The sequence below is a fragment of the Mustela putorius genome, unplaced genomic scaffold, assembly GCF_011764305.1.
Source record: "Mustela putorius furo isolate JIRA1106 unplaced genomic scaffold, ASM1176430v1.1 tig00000275_pilon_pilon_pilon, whole genome shotgun sequence".
NCBI lineage: Eukaryota > Metazoa > Chordata > Mammalia > Carnivora > Mustelidae > Mustela > Mustela putorius.
In genome coordinates, this window is record NW_025421341.1 from 26,005,811 (window position 1) to 26,033,292 (window position 27,482).

At 45.0% G+C, this 27,482-nt stretch overlaps 1 protein-coding gene across 1 annotated transcript in view; it reads left to right on the plus strand.

Annotated features, from left to right (window-relative positions):
* Positions 1-27,482, plus strand: part of SGPP2 (sphingosine-1-phosphate phosphatase 2) — a 110,820-nt gene that overhangs the window by 16,821 nt on the left and 66,517 nt on the right. The gene's annotated exons all lie outside the window — the stretch shown is intronic.

Genomic DNA, 27,482 nt, shown 5'->3' on the forward strand with positions numbered 1-27,482 from the left:
CTGGGAAGTCACTTCCAAAGGGTGTTGCCACTAGGTCAAGTTCACACATGGTGTCTTCAGTCTCTCCTCCAATTATTTTTTCTCTCAATCTGTAAACATGCTGAAAATGTTCAACCTCCTCTTTACACACCACAGAGCATCTCCTTTCAGCCACAGTGTTCCTGGCAGCTACAAATCCTGCCTTTCTTGAACCATGAGCATCTCCAAAGAGTCATCTGAGGTCTACCCTTCTTTATGCTTTCTCATCCATAATTTTCCGGCAATGTGGCCTCAGCTGGTCCAGTAAAAACTACAGTGAAATCAAACCAGGAGAGACTGCTTAGTGGAATATATAATTTCTGAGGCTTCCTTTGGCCTTTTCATTGAGAATAGCTAATTTTAAATTAAAAATTGGAAAAGGGAAGTCCCTTCAAATATATATAAAAAGTAAAGCAGCTTCTTCTTTATTTCAACTGTTTTCCAAAAGGGCCATGGCTGAAGTTATGGCCAGGGGAGTTGAATGAAAGCACAAACTCCTATTTTAATGGCTGCCTTTTCTGGTTTCAAGGTCAACCACAAGGTCAACAAGCCATTTGCCAAGTAGTAAACCCATTGTGTCTGTTTAGTAGATGAATGCCCTTCTCCCACAGGTGGTTTTCCTCACCCGAAAGTGTTTTCAAATATCTAACTGAAAAGGTTTTTTTCAACGGTGTTCTACAAAGGGAAAAACTAAATAATGACATCCAAAGGAGATCTTAAAAATAATTAAAATTCCATATATTTCTAGACATGGAAATGCAAAAAAAAAAAAAGAACAAATTTTAAAAACAATATCTGTAATATAACCCAAATTTCAAAACTACATAAGCTTATATTTGAATGTGTTTTTGAAAAGGATCTGGAGTAATGAATCCAATGTTACCAGTGGTTCTTTCTGAATATCTTCAAATATTTCTTCAATAACGCTTTTTATTTTGTTCATGTTTTTATATTTTGCATTTTTATACAATTAAAAAGTAGTGGTTTTATGTTTAGAGAGAATTAAACTATTTTTGTTTTACTGAAAAAAAAAATTTCCCCTGAGGATGTTTTGTAGTTTTGAGGAATTTTCATTGCTAAGATTACTAAGGTTGTTCCGCATAAAACTTTTTTTAAATTACCATGGGCATCTCTGCAACAAAGTTCTGAATATCAGCAGTTTTGCTTGTGTTCCTACCTTGAGGGGATATTTATTAAACCACTGGAAGTACTCCAAAGCTTTCTTAAATGAAACAAAACGGCTCCCTCCCTGTCTGGGTAAAGACCCCACATGAAATTACAGCACACCTTTTCCTATCCTGTCCAAACAGCCGCATGAAATGCCTGAGCTTAAAACACACTCGTGGGAGTTTCTTCATGCACTGAAAGAGTTTAACCCCGAAAAGATCTCCTCTCTCCTTGGCCAAAGTTGTCTTATTAGAGAGTCCAGGAAGTCTTGAGAAAAGCAGATGTGGCAGTTACCCCTCCCAGCACTCCCCCCCTACACCCCCCCCCCCGCCCCCCGCGGTCAGGCGATTTTTGGCAGGTAGTTTTTGTTGTTCCTTTAAAAGTTGTTTGGGAAGATCTCTTTTTATTGTCATAGATCCAAACACTTGTGAGTGGTTTTAGTTCTTGAGTCACCAGCAGGCAGTATCCTGGGCTTGCTCTGTGTTGCAACTTAGTTTCTCTTAATCTGATGACAGTGTTTAAAGTGATGGGACAACCCCCGCCAAAAAAAGTACAGGGACCCAAAATAGGATTCAGTGTAGCGTAGGGACATCACAGCCACCATTGCCCGTTGTTTGGTGTGGTTCTTAATTGAATAATATAATTTATCAGTTTTCATTTTAAAATAAAGCATAATTACAATTTCAAAAACGAAATGAATGGATATTTTCTTTTTAAAAGTAACAAAATTCCTTACTTCCCTAAAGAAATGTAAAATAATTTTTACATAATATTAATTTTACTGTAATTTTTTAAAAATAGCCAGTGTTTTGTTTTTATTTTTTTAAAAGATGTTATTTATTTATTTGACAGACAGAGATCACAAGTAGGCAGAGAGGCAGGTAGAAAGGAGGAAGCAGGCTCCCCGCTGAGCAGAGAGCCCGATGTGAAGCTGGATGTGAGGCTCTATCCCAGGAATCTGGGAGCATGACCTGACCCAAAAGCAAAGGCTTTAACCCACTGAGCCACCCAGGCGCCCCTACTGTAATTTTAATTTGAGTTATATTTAATCTGTGGGTTTATGTGGAGATAATTAACATCTTTATGATACAGAGTCTTCTAATCCCTGAACATGTTAGGACTTGCCGTTTACTTAAGTCTTTTTTAAATATCTTTCAGCAGAGTTTTATAATTATTTCCATTAAAATCTTCCACCTCTTTTGCTAGATTTATTCCTAGATACTTTAGGTTTTTGTTACTATTAAAATAATACTTTGAAATTGGTTTTCTGCTGTTGTGTTGGAACGCAGTTGCATTTTGTGTATTTCACAAACTTTCCAAATTTCTTTAATTCTAACAAATTGTCTCTCGTTTCTTTGTGTTTGCTATGAAAACAGTCAAAAAGCAGATTTTTTGTGTTTCTTTTCAATTCTTATTCCTTTCATTTCTTTCTTTTTTTTTTTTTTCTACCTTACTGCAGAGACAAGGACCTCCAGTATTATGTGGAGTAGAAGTGGTGATGGTCCACTTTCTTGTTTTATTCTTGAGTGTAAGGGAATGGTTTTAATATTTCACCTTTAAGTATTATATTTGATGTAGTGTTTCCCTCCCTGGTAGGGTTTGTTTGCCTAGTCATATACTCATGAATTATGGCTGAATTGTATTGACTCTTTTTTCTGTATCTAATGAGAGGATCATACGTGGGTTGTTTTGTTTTGTTTTGTTTTGTTTTAAAGCCCTTTAATCTTACAAAAGGTAAGTTAAAAGAGATTTTCTTTGTTGAACCAAACTTCTATTTATGGAATATACTGAGTCATTGTCATGATATAATCAATAGCAAACATTTACTGCTTGTAGCAGCTATGATAAAAATGCTATCTAATAGACTTTTTATAGTGGTGTATTTTAAAAGCCTCTTCCTCCAGCCCCCTTCTCTCACCTTTTTTGGCTTTGTTGGGTGACATTTTTCGTAAGCACAGAAAAACACTGGACAACTTAATGACGCCATTCATCTTCCTGTGTCCATGAACATTGGATATATGCATCATAAAATTTGCTTAATTATGTAAAGATCCTTGAACATAAAAAACGAGTTTCCCTCAGCTAAGAATCCAAGCTGTCTTTTTAAAAAGTAGTTTCTTTTTGCAACGTGCTTCTGAATTAGTAGTATTTGAACTCTGAAGTGTGTAGCGATCTAGGAAACCACATTGGAAAGATGTGACGCAGGGGGCCCTTGGCTTCCTTCTCCCTCTGCGCCACCACTGTTTGGTAGCACTCTGAGCCATGACGTCTCCGCCCACGACCTGGCATGATCCCTCAGAGTGGAGCCTGAGCGAACAACCCTGAATTCAGAGTGACCAAACATTGAATCACAGTATTGTGCCAAGGAATTGGCACATTTGCATGTAGGGACCTTTCTAAAACTCCCACACTTCCAAGGAAAATGACCATGGTCGGGCTTTCTCCCCTCAAGAGTCACAGAATTAAAATTGAAAATATATCGTCCACACATCAGTTGTCTTGTGAGGTAGAAGTACCGCATCATGAAATCAAAGTATCCTTGGCTTTGCTCTGTGAATCTTTTTCTTTCTTTCATTTAAAAAAAAAATCGGTTTATTTTATTACTGACAGAAAGGATGCATGAGGAGCCAGCAGAGAGGGAGGGAAGGAGCCCCAGAGATGGCTGGTCCTTCCTACTGCCCCTCCCACGGTGGTTCCTGAGAGATCTGTGTTGGGCCAGGAACAGGTGTCGCAGTAATTCTGTTGTTCTTAGGTTTCTCACCACTGGTTTTGGTGGTGTTAACTTGAGCTATGGGCTACAGGGATGTTGTTTGTGGCCAGCCCTTCATGGTTGCCAGGGCCCTGGTAAAAGGTCTGTATGTTCCGTGCCTGTGTAGTGCTTTGGTGGGAGGCAGTGTAGTAAATAGACCAAGATGGAACCTTATTTCTTAGACTTCCAAACCACATCACCTTGGGCATATGATGTGAGTTTTACTGCCTTGCTCTCCTTATCTGTGAAATGGGGGAAATAATCACATTGACCTCCTAGTGTTCTGAGATATGAATCAGGTCATCACTGGAAGTGCCAAGCATCATGTTGTGTCTGGCATCAAGACACTATCTGTCTACATCAGACGACAACTGTCTACACCACCGATGCTGCTACTCGTCCTAATGACCCTACTGCTATTTCTTTCCAGTAGGTCTTCTGGAATAGATTTCCTCTCTTATGGTGGGGCAAGAGGAGTGTTGGACCACATAGGTCATCAAATCTACTTTCTGTGCCACTTCAGAATGGCTTCTACCCTAAAATGTACATTAATTAATGTACATTAAAATGGCAAAATGTACATTAAATTGTCTTGAAGTACATTTAGTTTTATGTTTCTTCCTTTTGAAAGTTTGTAGTATCCAATCCCTGGCCATAAAAATGCTTTCCCAAGTCCTGCTCCCCCTCCTCTGAACCTATTGAGTTACAGAAAGTATACCATAGAGTGTTTTTTGCTTTGACATAATGCTGTCAGTGCTCAGCCTAATACACGAAGAAATAGTGTGCCAGACCTTGAACTGTACACTGAGCACTCAGCAAGGCATTTGCCTCACTTTTCCTGCTCTTGAAGAGTTGTCAGTCTATCTGGGAAATGGGTACATTGATGAACATAACGTGTGGTGGGAAAAGACATATCTCAAAGATTTTCAAGGTTCGGTTGGACAAGATCTTCCTTTCTCAGATTCTTCCTTGTTCCTTTTGGAAAACTCTAAGTGAACATTTTGAAAGAAGTTGCTTCTAAGATTTCTGATGGACCCATGAAGAGAATCCAAAACTTACCAAATTTTGAATTAGGACAGCTGGCAGTCTCAGATTTTAGACAACAGTAAATGTGATGTCATATGGAAAAATATTCCTGGAGGGTTTTTTTTTTTAATTGCAGTATGTGATGTATAGATTTCATGCTTAAGACTAGAGTATCATAAGTTAAGAGAATTTAAAAATGGGAAAAGACCTTGTGTGCCTGAGTAATATGGTAAAACTTTGAATATATGGGGGTCAAGTTTCCTATCAATTCCTGGCCAAACACCTGGCCCAGGAGAGCCAGGTGTTTGGCCAGGAATTGATAGGAAATTATTTTAGGGTGGAAGCCATTCTGAAGTGGCACAGGAAGTAGAATCACTGTGGAGGGGTTGGGCTGTGAAAATCTACTGCTGTTGTGGGGAGTGGAGGTGGAAAGGCTGATGAGCTCTGGCTTCTTGGAATCCTCCCAGCACCAGCCTTGTATGGACCCATCACCTGCCTCCTCCATGCCCTGGCCCAGGATCCTCATTCTGAGATGAAGCTTGAAAGGATTTGTTGGGTTTTGAGAATGAAGAAGATATGAATTGTCAGAGGAGATGGAAAGACCATTCCAGAAGGAGGGAACCATGGATCAATGTGGGAATGAATGTGCTACGTAGAAGGAACAGTTAGGAAGCCAGACCCCCAAAAGCAGGGGAGTGAGGTGAAAATAAAGTTGGTTCTTTGGCTGCTTAATCTGTTCTTGAATTCTAGGCTGAGGACCGGGGGGCTTAATCTTATAGAACTCGCCCCTGTTCACTGTAAACAGGGGGATGGATGAAGAATGCAGATGATGAGGAGGTTAATTTGGGGGCTGAAATGGTGAGAGACAGGAGGTGGGGAACACTGGAGGTAGTGACTGAACTGTTTTCCCTGGATGCTGGTAATGACTGGAGAAGGGAGACATTGGGATGAGTCAGAGGCACCAAAACCAAAGGACAAACTTTTTTTTTTATTATTACATGATCGTTGTCTATTTACTGTGGAAACTATAAGTAACCAAAAGCTTGAAATGAAATGGTCAGTCTCAGTACCCAGATCACCCAGAGATAGTTGTTGTTACTATTTTGGGGTATAACTTGCTGGACACTTTTCCTGTGCATATATTATATACATCTTTTTAAAAATACTGTTTACAAAAAAAGTACTCTTTTCTAATCTGAGTTTCCAGTTGACATATCTAGAACTTTGTCCCACATCAACAAATATTTGTTCGCAGTATTTTAATGTCTACATAATATCCCATTTTCTATCTGTTACTTGTCATGATTTATTCTTGCCAGCCAACTAAGATCATTTCCACTTTTTCTGCTAACAGGCACTAAACCTGTTGCACTTACCTAAACACTGTAATAGATGTTTGTGTGCACATCCTTATTGATTTGACTGAGACATTTTGAATGGATTTGCAGGACTTGGAGATGGATACCTTCTTTGCCATTTGTATCCAAAGATAACTCAGCATTCTGAGCCTGAAGAATTTGGAGCATAATGACTATGTTGTTGACATAAATGAGAAAATATGGAAACAGGAAGAATTGCAGTTGTGAAAAAAGACACAGTAGATCAGTCAAGATTTTTTTTTTTTTTTTTTTTTTTTTTGGCTATAGGTAACAGTAAGCCCTAATAGTTGCTTAAAATTTTTATTTTTCTCATGTAGCAGTAAGTCCAGTGTTGGTGAATGCCAACATTTTTTCAGCTGCTTCCCAATATCATCAAGGACTCATGCTGCTTCTTTTAGCTCCTCCAGCTTTAGCTTGCAGGCTTCTTGTCTCATGATGCTAAGATGGCTGCTGTTGCTCCTGGCATCTAGCCATGTTCAAGTTAGGAAGGAGGTGGAGGTAATGACAGCTGTCTCTATTGTTTTTATGAGGAAAACAGAAGATCCTCCCCACCTCCTTACTTCTCACTGGCTGGAGTGGATGACGTGGCCACCCCTAATTGCAAGTGAGCTTGAGAAAGGAGAGAGGAGATTTGTCCAGATTGACTTGCCCTGTTGCCTAAGGTTCAACCTGAGTTTGGGTTCTGCTAACAAGCCAAAGGGGATGGGGCAGCATCTAGTAAGCAATTCATGATGTCTCTGATGCTATGCTTTGACAAGCTGAGTTATCAGGACATTCAGGAGGTATTGCTGGGGACAGCAAGGAACCCTGGTTTCCAGGCCGGGGCCGCATGGTGGAAGAGAAGATCAGAAAGATCACTGCACAACCACAGAAGGAGCCAAGTTGGCAAGTCACACACATAGGACAAAGTTAAACAGCAGATTATGAGGTCTGAAGGAGCCAACTGTGGGAAGTGGGAAGAACTCTCATCTTTATTACATTTTACAGAGGTGGATTGATTTCATCCTCCTAATGACACCTGAATCATTCTCCAAATACTACTGAGGGCTTCCCATGGCAGGGCTGGGCACTGGGGTCACAGTGATGAATAAGGCGGGCAAAGCCTGTGCACTTCTGAGCTCACAGACTAGTGAAAGGAGGCACAATACCAACCAGGGAAGCAGATCATGTCAGGTAGAAATCATGCCATGAGGACACACAGAGCTGGACGAGGGGAGAGGTGCACCTCCCACACCCCACTTTACTGCCAAGGGCCCTGAGGCAGGCGGGCCGATGTCCACAATGACCAGGTAGCATTTAGCAGAGCCTGGACCCTGATCCTGGTTGGCTCTGGAGCACAGACTTGGGAATTCGCTTTTTGCCGTGACTTCCTGGGCACCGCCGGCCAAGGCCAAGTGTGGTTGTTGGAACAAAAAGACCGCACTCCCTGCCGTGAGCTGCCTGGGCATGCCAGCCCCAGTTTATGGGCAGGATGGAGACACGGTGAAGCGATCCCAGTCTCCGAACTCCAGCTACTTGGGTTTGAACCAGCACTGCTAAGTGCATACCCTCGGGCGAGTTAGCCTGCTTTGCAGCTAAATTTAGTGCCTTGCTATGCAGAGCACCTGAAACAATGCAGGTTTGGGGCCCACGGGCAGCACTTAACACATGTTCACTGTGTGAGTTGTCACTTGTGGTGGCTTCTGGAGAATCTTGGCACCCTTCGATGTTAATGCTCACAATGCAGAGCAAGCCTCTGAAAGACATCTTTTTTGTCTCCATGTAAGAGACCTCACAGCCACAAATTTATAAACTGCAAACAGCCCGGTGACATGGCAAGGGCCCGTGTTCTCCTGATGGCACATTTCTGAAGCACAGCATGCTCAAAATTTTATCTTCCCGCTTGACATGTTTTTGCAGACGGCACAATATGGAACTGGTCAGACTCCTAATTATGACAGTGGTCCAGAGCCAGAATCCAATCATCCCGTTGACAAAGAACTTGGTACAGAGAACGGTGACCAGCTGTTCCCCATCTCCAGTGAGCAGAGAGTAAAGAGGAAATGGGTTTAAGCTGCGTGAAGGATTTGGGTTATTTATGGCGGAATTTCCTGACAGTGAAGGTTGCTGAACATTAGGGCCGGATTAGAGAGAAGAGTTGGAGGAGCCCCGTCTGTGGAGATTCTGCAGACGTGGTGTTGGGTGTGCGACTGCTGCCGACGGAGCCTTCCAGCTGTGCTCTCCGTCCTGTCCCTCCCTTTCTACCCATGTGGTGCTCGTAACCAAGCGCCCCTTCTTGGAAAGACCAGGAAGGACGAGGGTGGTCTGCAGAGAAGATAAGGGGCTCCTGGTTAACCCATCTTGGGCATTCTGGGTGAGACACATGAAAAATTGGGTTAGTTCACTTTGCACCGAGAAGCCCACCTGGGTCAGGTTCTCACCCCACCTCTCGGCGGGGATGGTCAAGTCGAGGTCGCGGCTGAGCATGGAGGACACAGGGCAGCCCTGTATGAGGCCTGGTGAGTCTCCTCACAAGGCCTATGGGCACTTATCCTGTTATTAGCCTTCAATTCTCAAAAGAAGAACAAAATGTAGGGGGATTGAAAATTCTGGCCACTGTTTTGTTTTTTAAAGATTTTATTTATTTGGGGCACCTGGGTGGCTCAGAGGGTTAAAGCATCTGCCTTCGGCTCAGGTCATGATCCCAGGGTCCTGGGATCAAGTCCTGCATTGGGCTCTCTGCTCAGCAGGGAGCCTGCTTCTGCCTCTCTCTCTGCCTACTTGTGATCTCTGTCTGTCAAATAAATAAATAAAATCTTTAAAAAAAAATTTATTTATTTATTTATTTGACAGAGAGAGAGACTCAGCGAGAGAGGGTACACAAGCAGGGGGAGTGAGGGAGGGAGAAGCAGGCTTCCACTGCTAAGCAGAGAGCCCAATGCAGGATTCAATCTCAGGACCCTAGGATCATGAGCTGAGCCGAAGACAGACGTTTAATGACTGAGCCACCCAGGCACCCCTGCCCACAAATATTTTAAAAGCCAGTCACATGTGGGCTAGAATGAGCATATCTCTGGGCCATAATTCTGCAGATAGGGCCCTCTCCTGTGACCTCTGCTCTGCCGGGCCCTGTTGGCCAGGAGGAGGATGAGCAGCTCTCCAACTTCAAACCCGGACTTGAGGCAGCAGAATTTCTCCTTCAGAATGCAAACCTCTGTATTCATGGTTTGAGCCCAAAGAACTGCTGTTTTGTAGAGCAATAATTATCAAATATTGGCAATCTTGTATGCTTTGATCTAAAAGGAATCATTCACCCCTTCACAAAATAATATTTGATATAAAATGATATAATATTCAATATAAAGCAGAGGGAGTCTACTTCTCCCTCTCCTCCCCGCTCTCTTCCTCTCGAATAAATAAAGTCTTTAAAAAAAAAAAATAAAAGAAGAGTGATACATTGATTTTAAAACTGTATCCTCGCCACCAGTGAGCGTGGCAGCAGGTGTGCGTGGGAACCCAGGGCCTAGCGGTGATTGCTGAGTGCCTGGAGGGGTGAGCGGTCATTTCCATCGTCAACAGCTGACAGACGTTCACTCAGCACTTTCTACACGGCACGCACTGTTCTAAACACTCCGTGCACATTGATGCGTTTCGTTTTCGCAACTCTGGATGGTTGATGTTGTAGTTTCTAGAGTTGCAGACCCAGGCACAGAGCCAGGGCCACCATGCTAGTGGGTGGCAGGGTACGGAGAAACAACCCAGTGCTTAGCCACGGTGCTGCCCTGCCTCTTCCGATCAGGGTGCCAAAGGCCATTCGGGTATTTCAAAACAGGGCATTCATTTTGTGAACACGTTGCTCTACTTGACACTCTTCTGTAAAGGTCCCTTTGGAACCTCCAGGAATGAGACCTTTTCTACCTCAGGCCTTTTTTGTCAATGCAAATCAGGGAGTTTTCTCTTAAACCTGCTAAGAGTCTAAAGGGAAAGTGGGGAGAACCTGGTGGCTTTTATCTTTCTAACGGAGAGAAGGAAAAATATATCCGTGCTGGCTCTCAGTGGAGGCTATTCCTGTTTGCCAAGGTCCCGTGTTTTATATCCTCCTCTGGGGGTCAGACTCTGGAGAAGAGCAGCCAAGGTGACCTGGGCTACGGCTCTGCCAGGGCGGAAGTCTTGATGCCAGGGGAACGTGGGAGAGAAAGGGGCAAGTTCGGGATTAATGTGGCTACTTTGTGATAACCTTTGAGGTGGCCTGTTACAAGAGGTCTTCCCAGTCCATGATTTGGAATAGATTTCTCCTCGCCGTGAGCCACAGAGGTTTCACAGGTACAGGGGATCCAAAGTTCGTGTAGATTTGTTCCTGGAGAGTTGAGCTTCTCAGACTTGATACCTAGGCTTTTTGCTTGACTAGCTTGAAACCCCATCAGGCCTGAGTCTCAGTCACCTCCTCTGAAAACTAGACAATAGGATCAAAACAGTGGAGCTTTAAAAAAAAATAAACCAGTTTGGGCCTCACTCCCAATCTGGTAGATCAGACTGACTCAAGGGGTGAGGTCCAGGCATGTGTGTTTTCTTCAGTTCTCTGGGTGGCTACTAAGAACTTCTAGATGGTTCTAAGGCCCCTTCCATTCAGAGTGTATGCTGACGGCAGGCTCAGTCCTCATTACTCTGTTCATTTAAGAAGTGTTTATTGGATGCTTGCTGGGGGGTAGGCGGAAAACAACCACTGTGCTGGATGCTGGGGGTCCCACAGGAAGGCGCTGGTCAGGCTTGCTGTCTTCAAAGAGCTTGCCGTCTGGTGCAGATGAGCAAGCAGGTCTAAGAGTGAGAAACTCCAAGGTGGGATAAGCTATGAAGAGAGCGGAACAGGGTCCTGCCATGGAGCCACCGGGCGGGGGACTGGAGAAGGCATCTCTAAGGGGAAGCTTTGAGGGGCTGACATCTCAGAAATGGGAAGAAACGAGCCAGGCAGAGCCAGGCTCAGTACAAAGGCCTCGAGGCTGTAACACGCTCGAGGAACAGTATTAAAAGAAGGCCGGAGTGGTTGGAGCATAAAAAGGGAGGTGAGCCTCTGGAGAGGCTGGAAAGGTGCACAGCGGTCAGATCTCCAGCCTTGACCAGGAACCTGCATGTGGACTTCCAAGTGCAACAGGGAGACATTTGGGGAGCCATCGCAGGGGGAGCCATTGTTTGTTTCGTTAGCTTTCCCAAATGAATGGGTTCTCTCAGATTTACGGATTTACGTTTGTATAAGGTCATTTGGGCTGCTCTGAGGAGATCTGACAGGGAGGATTTATGAAATTAGTACTTGATATTTGGCCAATTAGGCCTTACTTTTTAAATTGAGATGCCAGCGAATTCACCCTTTTAGAATGTACAGTTCAGTGGTTTTTTCATTTATTCACAAAGCTATGAACCAACCGCCCAGCTCTGGAGACAATATATCATAGCTCTAGAGATATCGTATCTCTGGAGATAATATATCACCGCTATCTACTTTGAGAATTTAAGAATAATTTGCATTAAGTTGCAAAAATGTGACAGGATAAGAAATCACAGTGCCAACAGAAGAGTGAGTAAGAGAAGGCTTGACGGGAACTACAGAGAAAACATGAAAATGCTTCCTGTTCATTCAGGACATGCACTAGAACTTTCTGTGAGGATGGAAACTTTCTATATCTGTGCTGTTCAAATTGGTAGCCATTAGCCACATGGGGCTGTTGAGCACTTGAAATGTGACTAGAACAACTAACTGGATTTTTTATCTAATTAAATTTAAATTTAAATTAGCCACATATGGCTACCATATTGGATGGAGCAGCTGTATGGCAACTTACAAATTCAGTCTTATCTGAGATCGTATCCCCCATGTCCCCTAGCTCCCTAGTTTCCAAAATGATTGAAATTTTCAAACATATGCTATACAAATTGTTGTATTTAAACTTAATCTTCACTACAAAGAAAAAGCTACAGTGTTCCCACAAGGAATCCAGATGACAGGATTGGGGGAAAGGCAGAAGGGACAGGGGAGCCTGTTCTGGAAATACATCTGAGTGGGAGTCAACTTGGTTGGTACCAGGCACGGGTGACATCTGTACACTCCCAGGAGGGCAGAGGAAAGTCACGAGCTTGGCCTCGGCTTCACAGCTCACAAGGAATAAAAGTAATTCCAAAACCAGAATATTTTGGAGGCCACGAAAATAAGGTTGCTTCTCCGGCTCAGATTGTGGGTTGTGTGTGACAAGAACAAAATGGTGCCTTCCAGGATTCTGTCACCAAACTACCAGTCAAGAAGAATCAGAGAGCCATGAGAGGCTCTATAGACTCTTGTGCTTAAACTCATTAAGTTTTTCCCCCTCCCCAAAGTTCCAGTTATGCTGCTCCTGGGGGGATAGTGGTGGGCTTTTCTATTCTTCAGAAGAAGAAAAGCAGCTCAGGAGTGCCTGTTTTCATTGCTCTTTATTTCCTGGGGGTCCCCCTCCTCTTTCGTTTAACCACCAGGTTTTGCAAATAGGAGGCATACACGAAGACAAACACATTTAAGATGCTTCTTATCCTAAAGCTTCTTGCAGTGTTTCGGAGCAAAAATAAATCCTTGGTATTTATTATGTATGAAGTTATGAAAAGATGAGATAGCCTTTAATGAATATTTTATATTTATCTATAAAATCTGACATGCTGGGGAAACCAGAAATACTCATTGCTCGATAAACTTAGAAGAAAAAAATAACCGACCTCTAAAATTGCAGTGTTTTAGGACAAGTCACAAATGGAGACAGAGATCCCATAAACAACATATTCTAAAGTTTTTTCTTTAGCTAATTTATGCATTAAATATGATATGTTGTGGCTTCCTACTTTGACGTATATATCTTCCTGTATCCTGAAAAGCCAGGTTCATGTTTAGAATTCTTGGGCTCCCAGAGTTCCAGGTTGGAATGTTGCAAATTCAGGAAGCCAGCCCTTCACCCATCCAGGACTACAAGATTCTCCGCCCCCCCATACCCACCAACCTCCCTTACCACCCCCCCCACCCTATGCCTGGGCTGTCCATGTCCCCCTCCCCCACCACCAATGGCTAGCCCTCAGGTCTGAGGAGTGCACACTGGTGCTCCCATCCACACTAGGGAGGACAGACCTCCAGGGGACACCTGCATATGCCCTGTAGGCAGGCGCTTGGGCATTTCAGCCAAGAATGCTGGGGTTCCAAGTGCCTGGAGAACAATCTAGAAGTCTAGACCTCTTCCCTTGCTCTGTGAGAAAGGACATGGCTCAAGGAGGGTCAGAATGGGGCGTCCAAATCATAGAGTCCAGAGCATGGGCCCTGGTGGCCTAGCTCTAAGGGTAGCACTGAATCTTTTAAGAGCAAGTTAACCATTTCAGTGCTTCTGTGTCGAAACCAGCAAGCGGGGATGTTGAAGAGTCTCTCTTGAGTTACCCTTCAAGATCCAGTTCTCCACATGGTCTTTGTTACAGAAATCAGAAGTTTTTAGTTTGGTATTTCCAAACCTCTTGAGTGTTTTTATTTCGATTCTGAAGCTTTATTGAGATATAACTCACATACCATGCAGTTCACCGATTTTACTCATTTTTAGTATATTCCCTATATTCTACGCTGCCATCACCACCATCAGTCTATGAGCATTGCCATCACCCTAAAAAGAAACCCGTATCCATTAGCACTCTCTCCCCTCAATCCCCGCCCTAGGCAACCCCCAATCTTCTTTCTTCCTTCCTTCCTCCCTTCCTTCCTTTCTTTTTAAGATTTTATTTACTTGTCGACACAGAGAGAGACAGCGAGAAAGGGAACACAAGCACCGGGAGAGGGAGAGGGAGAACCATCTCCATCTTAGGACCCTGGGATCATGCCCTGAGCCAAAGCAGATGCTTAACAACCCAACCACCCAAGCCCCACCCCCCCACCCCCCAACGAGTCTACTTTCTGTTTCAACGCATTTGTCTGGTCTTCATGGCATGATTCTGTGCTTTTCAAACTGTTTCCCCTTTCATGGTGTCTGGGCCCAGAGAGAACAGTGTAATTTCAGTACATTCAAACATTTTTATTTGTTTTCTCAGGAGTATGAATCAGTGCTTCCCAAACATTAATCTTCTCGCCTTTTAATGCACGTGCAAATCACCTGGGGAGTCGGGTTAAAAGTCGTGGTGGGTGACTCTGTAGGTCCGGGGTGGGGCCTCAAATCCTAAATTTCAAACAAGAAGAAGGACACGGATGAGGCTTGAGGCATGATTTTAGCCGGAGCAGCCTCCGTTTCAGACAGCGCGTGGAGGACTGTCTTAGTGGGGAAGGCGCCCCTCATCGCCCAGAAAGCCGCGGGAAGCGTGCGTGTGTCTGCACAAGGCAGTGGGCGGGGCTTGGGCTACGTGGGCCTCTGACTACCCTTCTGAAATCTGGGTGGGAGGATACACCCCCCCCCCAACCTTTTTCTTTTTCCTCTCTTCTGTCTTCAGATCTGCGCTCTCCCCGCTGTATGCTGGGCCCCGGATAAGTAGCAGAGATGCCGCCGGGTTGTGGCGGGGGACAGTGTTCAGCCTGGTCTGGTTCCCTGGCTTATCAGGGCTGCACACCCATGTTTCTCTGACCATCTCCGATGCATCAAGGTCATCGGTTCTGATCATGCCATGCGTACTGGAAACTGTGTTCCGTGAAAAGAAATGAGAACCACATTTTCAGCGAGTGTGGTGTTTTCAGCGAGTTCTATGTCCTTGGGTCTATGAACCGTGGATCCGGTGACAGAGATGAGCTGAAACCCGGAGCCTCTGGCTTTGTTCAGGGTGGGGCCTCACCCGGCCCATGTCATTCGGTCGCTGTCCATGGAATAAGTCACTTTCTCTGGGTTTCATCAAATTGTTTTTGTTCCTGTGGTTTCTTGTTAAATAACTGTATCATCAGATCCCACATGAATAAGCCACGGCCAGAAGCAGAAACCAGGCTGTCTTCATCTTCCCTGATGGCCTGTGGAGACGCTCAGAGGGTTCAGCTTTTCCTTCAGATGCAAAATGGGATCACAGGGAGGCTCACATGGGTCTGTGGGGAGCAGGGGCACAGAGAGGCCAGGTGTAATGCCCTCTAAGAGCACAGCGTGGGATGGGGTTTGGTGGATCCAGGCAGCTTGTCTGTGAATAACTCTTGGACATTCTGCAGCTGCAAGAGATGGGAACTCATCAGAAAGGACAGGACTGCAAGCATATGGTGGCCATTTAGGCACATCCCTGATGGGTCACTTTCTGGCTCTCTCTCTGCGGCCCCCTGTCACCCAACCTCCTTGTCAGGTTCTTAGGACTCCTCTTTCTGGCTCTGGCCTTCTTCTGGCCCAGCTACCAGCAGCTCCCCTTGTAAATACCTTACACTCTGGTTTACTGGACGTGTCCCACTCGGGGACATTGTGGTTGGCTGCCCCCGTGGCTCTCTTCATGCTTTCCCCTTGGGCTGAAGGCCTGTCTTCCCTTTGTTGTCTGTCACAGTCACAGTCATACTTCTGGGACATCTTACTTGCCTCCTCTATGATTTTTTGAATTTATTTTATTTATTCATTATTGTGTTTAAGTAGGCTCCATGCCCAACATAGGGTCCAACACGGGACTTGAACTCATGACCCTGAAATCAAGACCTGGGCTGAGATCTAGAGTCAACAGACTAACCAATCAAGTCGCCCAGGAGCCCCTGATGTCTTTGTTTTTTAAATCATCTTACTTCTTTCCCTCCTTGTATTCCACTGTAGTTGGATACTTCTGACAATTTCTTGTTAATTATACTGTTAAAAAAAACAATGCAAATACAACTACCACTTATTGAACATATATTGAGTGTCTGATGTGCTATGATGTGGTTTATAGAAGGGACTTCATTTCCTCTTCCAAACATCTTTGCAAGGGAGCTGGTGTTAAATGCACCACACAGGTGAGAACACACCTGCTGCACAGGTGAGGCCATACTTCCTGCACAGGTGAGAACATACTTCCTGCACAGGTGAGAAAGTTCAAACCTCCCCAGAGTGGTCCCGGCAGATCTGTCATTGGACCTAAGACTGGGTAATACCCAGACCCTCTTAGGTTCCATTTAGATCTATTTACCTCAACCAGAGGTGGCTGGAGCTGATGAAGGAGGGCTCTGGGTTGCGTGCAAACCCTAGGACTTTCCGAGCCAGGAAGGCCTGGGTTTACCTCTTGCATGATGGATTATGGAACTGTTTCTCTTCCTCAGCATAGGGACTGTCATGGCTCATGCTCATCTCCAGGTCATTTTTTCTTTCTTTTGTTTTCTTTTTTTTTTTTAATTTTTTTAAAGATTTTTTATTTATTTATTTGAGAGAGAGACAGTGAGAGAGATCATGAGCGAGGAGAAGGTCAGAGAGAGAAGCAGCCTCCCGGTGGAGCTGGGAGCCCGATGTGGGACTCGATCCCGGGACTCCAGGATCATGACCTGAGCCGAAGGCAGTCGTCTAACCAACTGAGCCACCCAGGCGTCCCTGTTTTCTTTCTTTTTTTAAGATTTTATTTGTTTGAGAGAGAGCGAGCGCACAAGCAGGGGGAGCAGCCACAGAAGTGGGGGAGTGGTAGGCTCCCTCCTTGGAGCAGGGAGCCAGACGCACGCCTCTGGATTCCCAGGAGGGGAGATCATGACCTGAGCTAAAAGCAGATGCTTAACCAACTGGAGCCACCCGTGTACCCTCATTCTCTATTTTTCCAGCAGTGCACATTGTAGCCCTTGGATGGCGTTAAAGGGCATCCCTGCAGCTTTTGCATAATCTGGCAAAGAGAATTTAAGTCATTGGGAAGACAAAACAAGCAAACAGTAGTACCAAAAATTCTAAACAAGGGGGTTGCAGGGAATGTCATAGGTGTGGATGCTTATTTGGTCGGGTTAGGAAATGAATGAAGAGAGAGACTCCTAGGCTCCTGGAACGGTGCCTCCAGGTGCCCCCACAGAAGTGGGCAGGGAACTCCGTACAGCGTGGCTGGTGAGATTCCTGCTCACACGCACACAGGCCAAGCTTCAGACTTGTTTACTGCGTCAGTCTACGTGGGGATCTGCCATGGGAATGGGTGAGTGAAAAACTGGAACACAATGAAGGCAGCACTTGTAAAAAATTGACAGCCTGGGGCACCTGGGTGGCTCAGTGTGTTAAGCCTCTGCCTTCAGCTCAGGTCATCATCTCGGGGTCTTAGGACCCAGCCCCGCATCGGGCTCTCTGCTCAGCAGGGAGGCTGCTTCCCTCTCTCTCTGCCTGCCTCTCTGTCTGCTTGTGATCGCTCTTTCTCTGTCAAATCAATAAGTTAAATAAAAAGTTGACAGCCAAAATCGTGATATTAAATAATATTTAGGGACCTAGGGAAATACAATACAATAAATAATACTTAAAAATTTAAGGGAATTTAAGGGAGGCCTGGGTGGCTCAGTTGGTGAAGCATCTACCTTGGGCTCAGGTCATGATCCCAGGGGCCTAAATTGGAGCCCTACACCAGGCTCCCTGCTTAGTGGGGAGCCTGCATCTCCCTCTGCCTGCTGCTCCCCCCGCCGGCTCGTGCACGCTCTTTCTGACAAATAAATAAAATCTTCAAAAAATAATTTAAGAGCAGAATCTCAATTTTGTTAGAATACATGTCACCAGATGATCTCATTTACAAGTAAGAAAAAGACCAGTGGAGATATCCAAAGGGGTTGAGTCTCAGGGGTGGGACAAGGCGGCATCTTTACTTTATTTTTATGTAGTTTTTAGACTCCCAAATATTCCCCGGCAAACTGTGTTAATCAGAAAAAAACATAAGTGATAATCAGATAATCAGGGAAAAAAAAAAACACAAAAAGCAAGTGATCTATTAAAAAAAAAAAAAAAACCCAGAACTTTAACTCAAAAATATTAAAAGTGAAACAAGATGAAAACAAAACAAGAGCCGCCTTCCAAAGGCACAAAGAAACCAGAGTGTGCCAGGGACAAGCTGGGTAGGAAGGACCATTGTTCCGACCCAGCGTGGCTTTCTTCTTCATCTCCTTTCAAGGGTGTGCACACAATTTCAAAGCTTTTCCTAAGTTTATTTTTCTGACCAGTGGCTTTAAACTGGCTCAGAGAGAACCTTCCAGAGGGAACTGCAGTTTGAAAACATGGTGGAAATTGATGGATTTTCCCCTCCCACACACGCAAGGCTTAGGGAGAGCGTGGAAGGAGCCAGTCTCTGGGGAAGCATGCTCCCCAGGTCCGTCAGTCCTTCCTGGATCTCTCCCACCCCACTCCCTCTCGTGCCCGCTGCCCCTTACTGACAGTGCCCCAGGGAGTGGATGTGGACCAAGAAAGAAAAATTGTTCCAAAGTACTATCTTCACCATCTTGGATTCCTGGAGAGTTCTAGAAGTCGAGGGCTGGGTTTAACTGGGGAGGGGCAGCGAAGAGAAGGATTGTTTGCTTTCCGTCTTCTCCATGGACTCACAGGCCCGCACTACAACCGTAGACTTGGACAAAGAAAACTCCAAGTTAAAAAGGACAGGCCCTGTTTGGCCCAGCGAAACAAGAAAGGAGCACGAAAGCCTCTGGATAAAACCCCCTTGACTTCAGTGGCCAAATGGTCAGGCTTTATTTTCCTTTTGTCTGATTAAAATATGTTTTTAAGTCTTTAGAAGTAAAAGATCACCAAGAAGAAAACTTTCCACGGACCCAAGTAATTTTCTTACGTTTTGGTGGTGCCTTCTAATGCTGTAGAAAATGTTTTCTGAAGGGACTTAGGAATGGGTGAGTTCATGCTGCCTGTTAGGACTAAATCAGCCTGTCCACATTCTAAATGTGTGCATCAGGGCAGGAGGGATAAAATTCCCGGATTAAAACTAATGAACTCCAAGTTTATAAGACTCCTTCTTGCACATACAGCTCTTCCAAACGTCATTTTGATAAGTTAATATAAATGAATCAGAAACATCTGTACCAAAAATCCCCCCTGAATACGCAAGGGCTTACCAATTAAGCGGAAGAATGTTTGGTACAATGTGTTTCAGGTTTTAGCAGATCCAAAATGTTTGAAAAACAGTTAAGTTCTTAACACATTTTGAGAATTTAAAGGGCAGCTGGTTCTCCCCCCCACCCTTAAAAATGGGAATGGTTATTTCTGTTCTTTGTGGTGACTTCTGCTGCTCTTAACTGCCTGGGGAGGGAATTCTCCGAGTAGAGGCCCACATCTCTCAGCTTTGCAAAACGCTGTCCTACCCTCCCTCTCTCTCTCTCTTTCTGATTCTTCAATTTGCTTCGAAGCAGATAATCGTGTGTGTCAGGCACAGGGTTCTGGAAGTGATGATGAGACTGCGTTCTTTCAAGTTGTAGGACCCGTTTCTAGCTTCAGGCGGGGCATTGTTGCCCTGGTGGGTCACTGTCACAATTTCAAGAATTTCACAATCTGGGGAGCCCGGGGCGCTCAGTGGGTGAAGTGTCTTCCTTCAGTCCAGGTCATGATCTCAGGGTCCTGGGATCGAGCCCTGCTTGGTGCTCCCTGCTCAGTGGAGAGCCTGCTTCTTCCTCTCCCTCTGCCACTCCCCCTGCTTGTGCACTCTCTCTCTCAAATAAACAAATAAAATCTTGAAAAAAGAAAAAGAGAAAGAGAGAGAGTTTCACAATCTGTGATACTTATTGGTCCGCTCCTTCTGCTGGTGCCCAAGATGACAGCCAACTTTTGAGGAAAAGAAAAAGAAGACATCAAATCCCTAGAGGATGGGCTGAAAGGTGATGGATCGGCAGGAGGGAAAAAAACAAAGTTCAAACCCCACTAGAACCTGCTGTCAAATACCGCATCGGGTCCAGTCCCTTCCAGCCACTCTCTTATTCTGGGACACAGACTGAGGGATCCCAGCAGATGCCAGCCAAGCAGATGAAAGGGGTTCGTGGGCAGTTCTCTTTCAAGCTCTTTTATTCAAGGAAGCTGCCCTTCCATTTTATTGACTCTCAGTGTCACCATCCTGCAATTTTAATCACTGAGCCCTGAGCAGACATCGGTGAGCTCACCCAACTTGTAATTCTATCTGGACTTCAAGATGAAAGGGGAAACCCTAGCTCATTCTTGTTCCTTCTGTTTCCCCTTCAAGGGACACTGCCAATCTTTCTTAGGCTTGCTAAGTAATCATCATTTAATTGTCTCTGTCGGTTGGACAGTCTTGATTCCCTGAACTTAAAAAATATAATAATAAGAGTAATTAAAAGTGATGGGAGCGTATTGGTAAACAGATGTGAATCTAGGACACCACCAGTCTACCTGACTGTGGAAACAGTGGGACCCCCGCCCCCCATTTAAGTTCAGGGCGGTTAATGAATGATATTTTCCCACGACGTTTAAGAAATCAAAACACCAAAGAGTTAAAGCAGGGCTTCTTCTCACTTCTCTGTGCCAAAATTTGTTTTAGTCTTGTCAGAGCAGATCAGATCATGCCCTTATATGAAACTGTCTCAGCAATTTACCACTTCTGCCAGCCTAAAACCCCAAGGCTTGGCCTGACCCCGCTCCTGCTTTGCACCTCCCTCTCTGTCTCTCTCCCCAACTCTCTCTCCTGCCATGTTCCGATGCACGGACCTGGTTGCTTGTTTCAGGGTCTTAGTAAGCGGTCTCTCTGACCCTCAGACCCCAAAGGAACTGGCTTACCTCCTGTCCGGGGCTCAGCTCGAAGGGGCCCTGATTGGTGAGCAACCCCTAAAACACACATACCACTTTGTATCACACTATTCGCTTTAATTTCCTCACATTGCTGACTGAAATAATCTTGCTTATTGTCAACTTTCCATCACCAAAGAGCAAACACTGAATGACTCGTCTACAGAGACATGGAGAAAAGATTTGCCATTTTCAGTTTTCTTTTGAAATGTTGGGCCTTGCTTGGTTTGTACATGGTGTGTTAACATGCTAGGTAGTTGTGTCTCATGATAGCTTGAGAGAGTTTATTTTATAAATATTCCTCCAGGGTGTAAGGACAAGTCCACCCAAGCCTAGTCTTTCAGAGCTAGATGGCATGACATAAAATTGCAAATCATAGATTCTATTGAAAGGCATTGAGTTCCTTGAATTCGCCCTTCCCAATCTCTGGGCTCTAGATCAGAAATTCTGGCTGAATATATGCAGGGTATGACAGCAAGACTAGGTGGAATTTTAGTCCTGAATCTATTGGCATTTGAGGCATTGCCCTAACCATGGAAGGTATTTTTCTGAGGAGCCCCCAGTCTCCATAAATGGCTAAAAATCTGGACACCAGAGGCTGATGCTCCTCTTCTCCCACAATCCCAAGCACATGAAGAAGTAGCCAATCTTGAAAAATAATCCTGGGCAAGCGGGTGCCGGGGGGCAACCTTCGGAAATGAATGAGGACGAGTGTGCAGGCTGAATGCACGGGGATGCGGATATAAGGAGAAATGACAAAGAATTTCCAAAGTTGTGTTAAAAAAAATTCAGAACTTCCAAAGACCATCAGCTTTAATAGGATATGGGATACTTTCCTCTTAGTTTTTAATCTTTCCTTTAAAAAAAAAAAAAAAAGGCAAATTGCTACCTCCTTTGTAACGGAGAACCCAAAGACAGATTCTTAGGCCTGCAGAGGTCAGGGAACCTAGTTTTCAAGCCAGGATCCTACAGGAGTCTGACAGCACGGCAAAAGCTCTTTTTAAGGAAATAGGTTTGTTTTTCTTTGTTGGGATGCCCTGAGAGGTGAGGCGTGTTTTCGAAACTTCAGGACTCCCTCACTAATTTTGGATTTGTCGTCCAGGAATTTAAACAAACCCTTCTCCAATGAAGGCAAGGAGCCCAAATGCCTACGGGCTTGCTTGCTTCTTTCTCTCTCTCTCTCTCTTTCTTTCCTTTCATTCTTAATAAAATAAGAATTTTATTAATTCTTAATAATCAGTTGGTTATTCAATCTGGCTGCTGTTTCAGGGGGAGTATCTCTTTTAAGATTTTTTATTTATATCACACAGAGAGATCACAAGTAGGCAGAGAGAGAGGGGGAAGCAGGTTCCCCACTGAGCAGAGAGCCCGATGAGGGGCTCGATCCCAGGACCCTGAGATCATGACCTGAGCCGAAGGCAGGGGCTTTAACCCACGGAGCCCCCCAGGCACCCCACGGGGAGCATCTCCTACACCTGCCAATCTGAGAGCTTGACTTTTGTCTTTAAAAACTCCTCAGTGGGCTGGCCTTTCTACTCAAAGTTCGCAGCTGCACAACAGGGCAGCCCCGGGATCACGTGGGAGCTCGCGAGGACGCGCGGCCCGGATCCAGGTGAGGCGCATGCCCGCTAGAACGGCGAAGTGTTTTCTGGGAAATCTCTCCAGCTACCGTCCGGGTCATGGCGGGCTGCTCAGTCACTTCTTGGTGCCGAGGGCTTGGCGGGTGTTATCAGCAACACTGATTGAATCCTGCCAGTGTCCCCAAGGGGTAAGTGCTCTTATTATTCCCATTTACAGAAGGGGAAACTGAGGCCCTGGGAGATCATGGCATTGGTGGGAGACTATGCAGTCGTGCATGTCGGTCCTTTGCTCCAGAGTATGTGGTCCTGACCCCGGGGGCCTGGTGGCCTTCCCTCTGCCCGGCTTCTGTGTTCAGTGGCTGCTTTCTCGTCAGGGTGTAAAACTTCCCTAAAGCAAGGCCTCCGTGAAGGGAATGCTGCTGTTCAGTGTGTTTTTATAAAAGAGCTTTGGACCTTTAACTTCTTTTTAAGTAAGACCAGGCCGTACCCCCATGTAGATGTGACCCCCCATCTCGGCCCTAGAAGATGAGCTTCCTGCTACTTTCCATTTGAAGTGTCCTGCTTGGGGTGCCTGGGGGGCTCAGTCGTTAAGCGTCTGCCTTGGGTTCAGGTCATGATCCCCGAGTCCTGGGATCGAGCCCCGTGTGGGCTCCCTGCGCAGCAGAGAGCCTGTTTCTTCCTCTGCTGCCTCCTCTGCTTGTGTTCTCTCTCTGTCTCTGTCACATAAATAATAAAAAGTAAAATAAAGTGCCCTGCTTAGAGCCGCAGACGGCATGCCCCTAGACATGAATCCCTTCGGGCTCTGTTGAAGTAGAGGACTCTCTCAAACTTGACCTTTCAAAAACACGGTTACAGCTCTGATCTGAAAAAAAAAAAAAAAAAGATAAGTAAAATGACCTCACAAGGACAGCCTGAGTTTATGAAATCCTTTAAATAAAGACCTCAAGGTCGGCAGACCCATAGCCTGTGTCCTTCTGGCCCCGGGTTCCTTACAGAAAGGTATGAGAGGTCTGACAGAGATGAAGGTCAATGGTTTTCAAGCTGATCTCCGACCTGTGTTCAAGGAGACACTCCAGAGAAAGACTTGGGGGTAACAAGATGGCCTGGCCTGAAATTAGGGGTCCCTTATACTTCCCCCTCACTTTCAGTTAGTCCAGTCTTTCAGTCTTATTTTATAGAATAGGCTCTGGGATGACATTTTATTTAAGGGGCCTTTCCCCACCTGTAATTGTTTTTCGTCTATTAAAAAGCAACGGAGCGGGGCGCCTGGGTGGCTCAGTTAGTTGGACGACTGCCTTCGGCTCAGGTCATGATCCTGGAGTCCCAGGATCGAGTCCCACATCAGGCTCCCAGCTCCATGGGAAGTCTGCTTCTCCCTCTGACCTTCTCCTCGCTCATGTTCTCTCTCACTGTCTCTCTCTCAAATAAATAAATAAAATCTTAAAAAAAAAAAAGCAACGGAGCTAACCAGACTCCATCCTCTATTGCTGAGGCTGCTGAGGTGCAGAAGGGCGAATTCACCTCCCCAGGGTCACGTATTGTTTCGGCTAAAAGCAATTCCTTGTATTCCTCTGAAAGCTCAAAGGCTGGGCCAGCTGCCAGGCCCACTCCACGGTCGGTCGCTCCTCTGCTGTCTGGGTCAGCCCTCACTGCATCCAGCGGTGCTGACCTGGCCGGATTTCCTTTTTGTGTAGGACTCTTCAGAGTGTATTTGGAAAACCAAACACCGTTCAAGGTGTTCAGGGGTAGAGGGCGGGTGGGGCGTGGGGAGAGCCAAGTCCAGAAATCCTGTACCTGTGTGCCCTTTCCCTAAGAGCCTGCAGTCACCCCGTGTGGTTCCCCTTCCTTCTGATTTATTTATGCCTTGAAAGCAGCCTTGCTGAGAACACGCAGCAGCAAAACACAGCAGCTGTTCTCCCCCCAAAGGCCGTTCCCAACAGCCCCATCTCGGGAGCCTGCGTTAGAGAAAATTATGCCGTGAAAGGAAAAATTGTTTTCACCTGTGGAAACACTTTTTGTTTTCTAAGTTCCCGAAAACTAAAGCAATAAACAAAACATGCAAATAGGAATGTCCAGGACGTTTGCCACTAGTAATAATGGATATGTGGGCCTTTCTGTCTTATCCTCCCTGTTGACTAGAAACTTCTTCATTTGGCTTTGTGACAGATGAGCAGCTTACTGAGAAATCGTCGATTTCTACACATAGGTCTCCACCCACCTAAATATCCAATGCCTTTATGACCTTTTGTGTAAAAACTAGCTGCTCATTCCTGCCTCCTGGGTTCGTGGACCAGAGACGCTGCCCACAGCCTGGCGTGTCAGCCCTGGCGAGTGGCTGGTTCTCCAGAAATCGAGGAGAGTCCTGGGACCTGGTTTCCCTTCTCCCAGCTTCAACTCTGCCCCTCTCTGCCATTGGCTTTATCTACCATTCCCTGTTTCCGCTCCCTCTAATTGTTCCCACTGAGACCAACACAGGCACTGGCATTCTTGTTATGTCCAAAGATATACTGAAGTCCTACACTGAGATTTCTTACAAGGGAAATGTAGATTCTGGTTCGGAAAAGACAAGAACTCTTTTATTTAGGTTCATCTAATTCCCAAGAATTTGGAGACCGATATTGGCTCTCCTGCTACTACTTAATTACATATTCAGAGATGTTATCTAAAAACTCCTTCGGGTGTCCTATATATGTGCTGATATTTTTAGTTTCACTTTTGCTTCTTCTGTTCCTAAGAAAATTTAAAGAATATCTAACTCTCCTCCAAAGAAGAGAATTCCTCAGAGATTGTAAAAAGCAAGTCGAAAGATGTTAATTAGTAGTATGTCACACGAAAGTGATTTGCTGTCGTCCCTGACAGTCTTCCAGTTATTTACCAGGATTAAGGTACTGAACTTGGTCTCAGGTAGAGATCTCTGGGGTAGGGAAATGGTCGTTGCTGAGTGTTGATAACGTCCTATAACCTTTCGGTATCGTGAAACGACACAGGGAGGAGTTGGACCCTTTTCAGAGTCTGGGAAATTCCTCCCTGTAAAGCTTCAAGGCAGGACAGATTCCTGGGTATACTGGTAGTTGGTGGATTAAAATAACAAATCTTTATGTACAAAGGGGTTTTTACAGGTTTTATCTCAAGGACGGGCCTGTAGGACGTACACTTATAAAACAGAAGCCGCTGGATTAAGTCCTCCTATCAGGGAGGGGAAGGAGCTTGTCATTTATTTGTCACAATTTTATTTTATTGGTTCTTATTCTGCAAATCCAGCCCTAATATCTTGGCAGAGAGATGAAACTCTGTACGCTTCCTTATTTCATTCATTGTGGGCATTATTGTCTTCCCTATTTAGGATGGATCTGTCGCCATCCTAACTTGAATTTACTTAGAAGTAAATTTTGTCCCTGAAGAGACATGCAGTGTTTAGCTAAAAGCATGTGCTTGCCCCTGACCAGTGACTTTCTTCTGGGTTGTGCCATGCACTTCTTGGCTTGAGGCCAAAGCCTTGAACTTCTCATGACTGGAGCTAAGAGCAGTGTCAACTTCCCCCTGAGTCCTGTGACTCAGGGGGTGGGAGGGAGGTGGAGATGTTGGAATAAAATTGGGAACCTTTTAGAAGAGAGGAATGCATACTTGGCAGGCAGCCAACAGTGTCAAGTACAGTTAATATTCGTGCAATTTCCAAGGTCATTTTTTTTTATTCCTTAAATATAAAAGTAATCTTGGCTTTTTTTCAAAGCCTCGAACACCATATTGGTCCTTTAAAACTTCATTCCCCCAAACAGTACTCTCTGGCACACCCCCCCACACACACACAAGAGCGCCTGGAAGCCAGGCACTGTGCCTGGTTCATCTGAATATCCTTGGCACGCACGGGTTCTCAGTTGCAATAGGCACAGAATGAGTGTTTGCAGAATAAATGCATATGCATCTTACTCTCTGAATTCCCCCAGGATTTGAGCACCTCAGACTTGGTGTAAAACAAAGCAGAGCCAAAATGCAGACCTACAAAAGTCCCTTTACACCATTGCCCCTGCCATAGGTCTGCATCTTCTCCCTATTTTCATCCTTGACATTTTGCTTTGATTTTATTTTTATAAAGTTTATGACTACCATATAAAGCAGCATGAAAACTCTATTTTTTAGATTGATTTAACAGGGTGACCATGTTTTTGTTTGTTAACTCATTACTAATCTACCATAATTTAAGGACATTTGTCACAGTTTAAAATAGATTGCATATTCCTATTTTAACCCCCTTAAGTCTTTTTTTTTTCCCCTTGCCTGCTGCCAGGATAAGAAGGAGGGAAGGAATGGTTGAAAATAGGTTTGCATTTTAGCAGACCCTGAATGTTCTTGATGTGTGTTTTTTTTTTTTAAAGATTTTTATTTATTTGACAGAGAGAGATCACAAGTAGGCAGAGAGACAGGCAGAGAGAGGGGGGAAAGCAGGCTCCGTGCTGAGCAGAGAGCCCGATGTGGGGCTCGATCCCAGGACCCTGAGATCATGACCTGAGCCGAAAGCAGAAGCCTTAACCCACTGAGCCACCCAGGCACCCCCTTGATGTGTTTCTTATACCATCCCTCCACTGGGTTGACTGTACTAATCCCATTTAAAAAGTAAACACAAGGGGCGCCCCAGTGGCTCAGTCACTTAAGCATCTGCCATCGGCTCAAGTCCTGGGATCAAGCCCCAAGTCTGGTTCCCTGCTCACTGGGGAGTCTGCTTCTCCCTCTCCTTCCACTGGGTCTCTCTCTCAAATTTAAAAAAAAAAAAAAAAAGGTGAACTAAAAATATTCACTGGTGAGTGATGTTTCTAAAGTCCCGTGTTCGTTATCTGTGACTGCTGCAGTTCTGTCAGGCCACCACTCGCTCAGTGGCTCAAAACAACACAGATGTATCTTTTTCAGCTGTGGAGGTCCAAGGTCCAAAAATGGTTCATATTCAGACAAAACC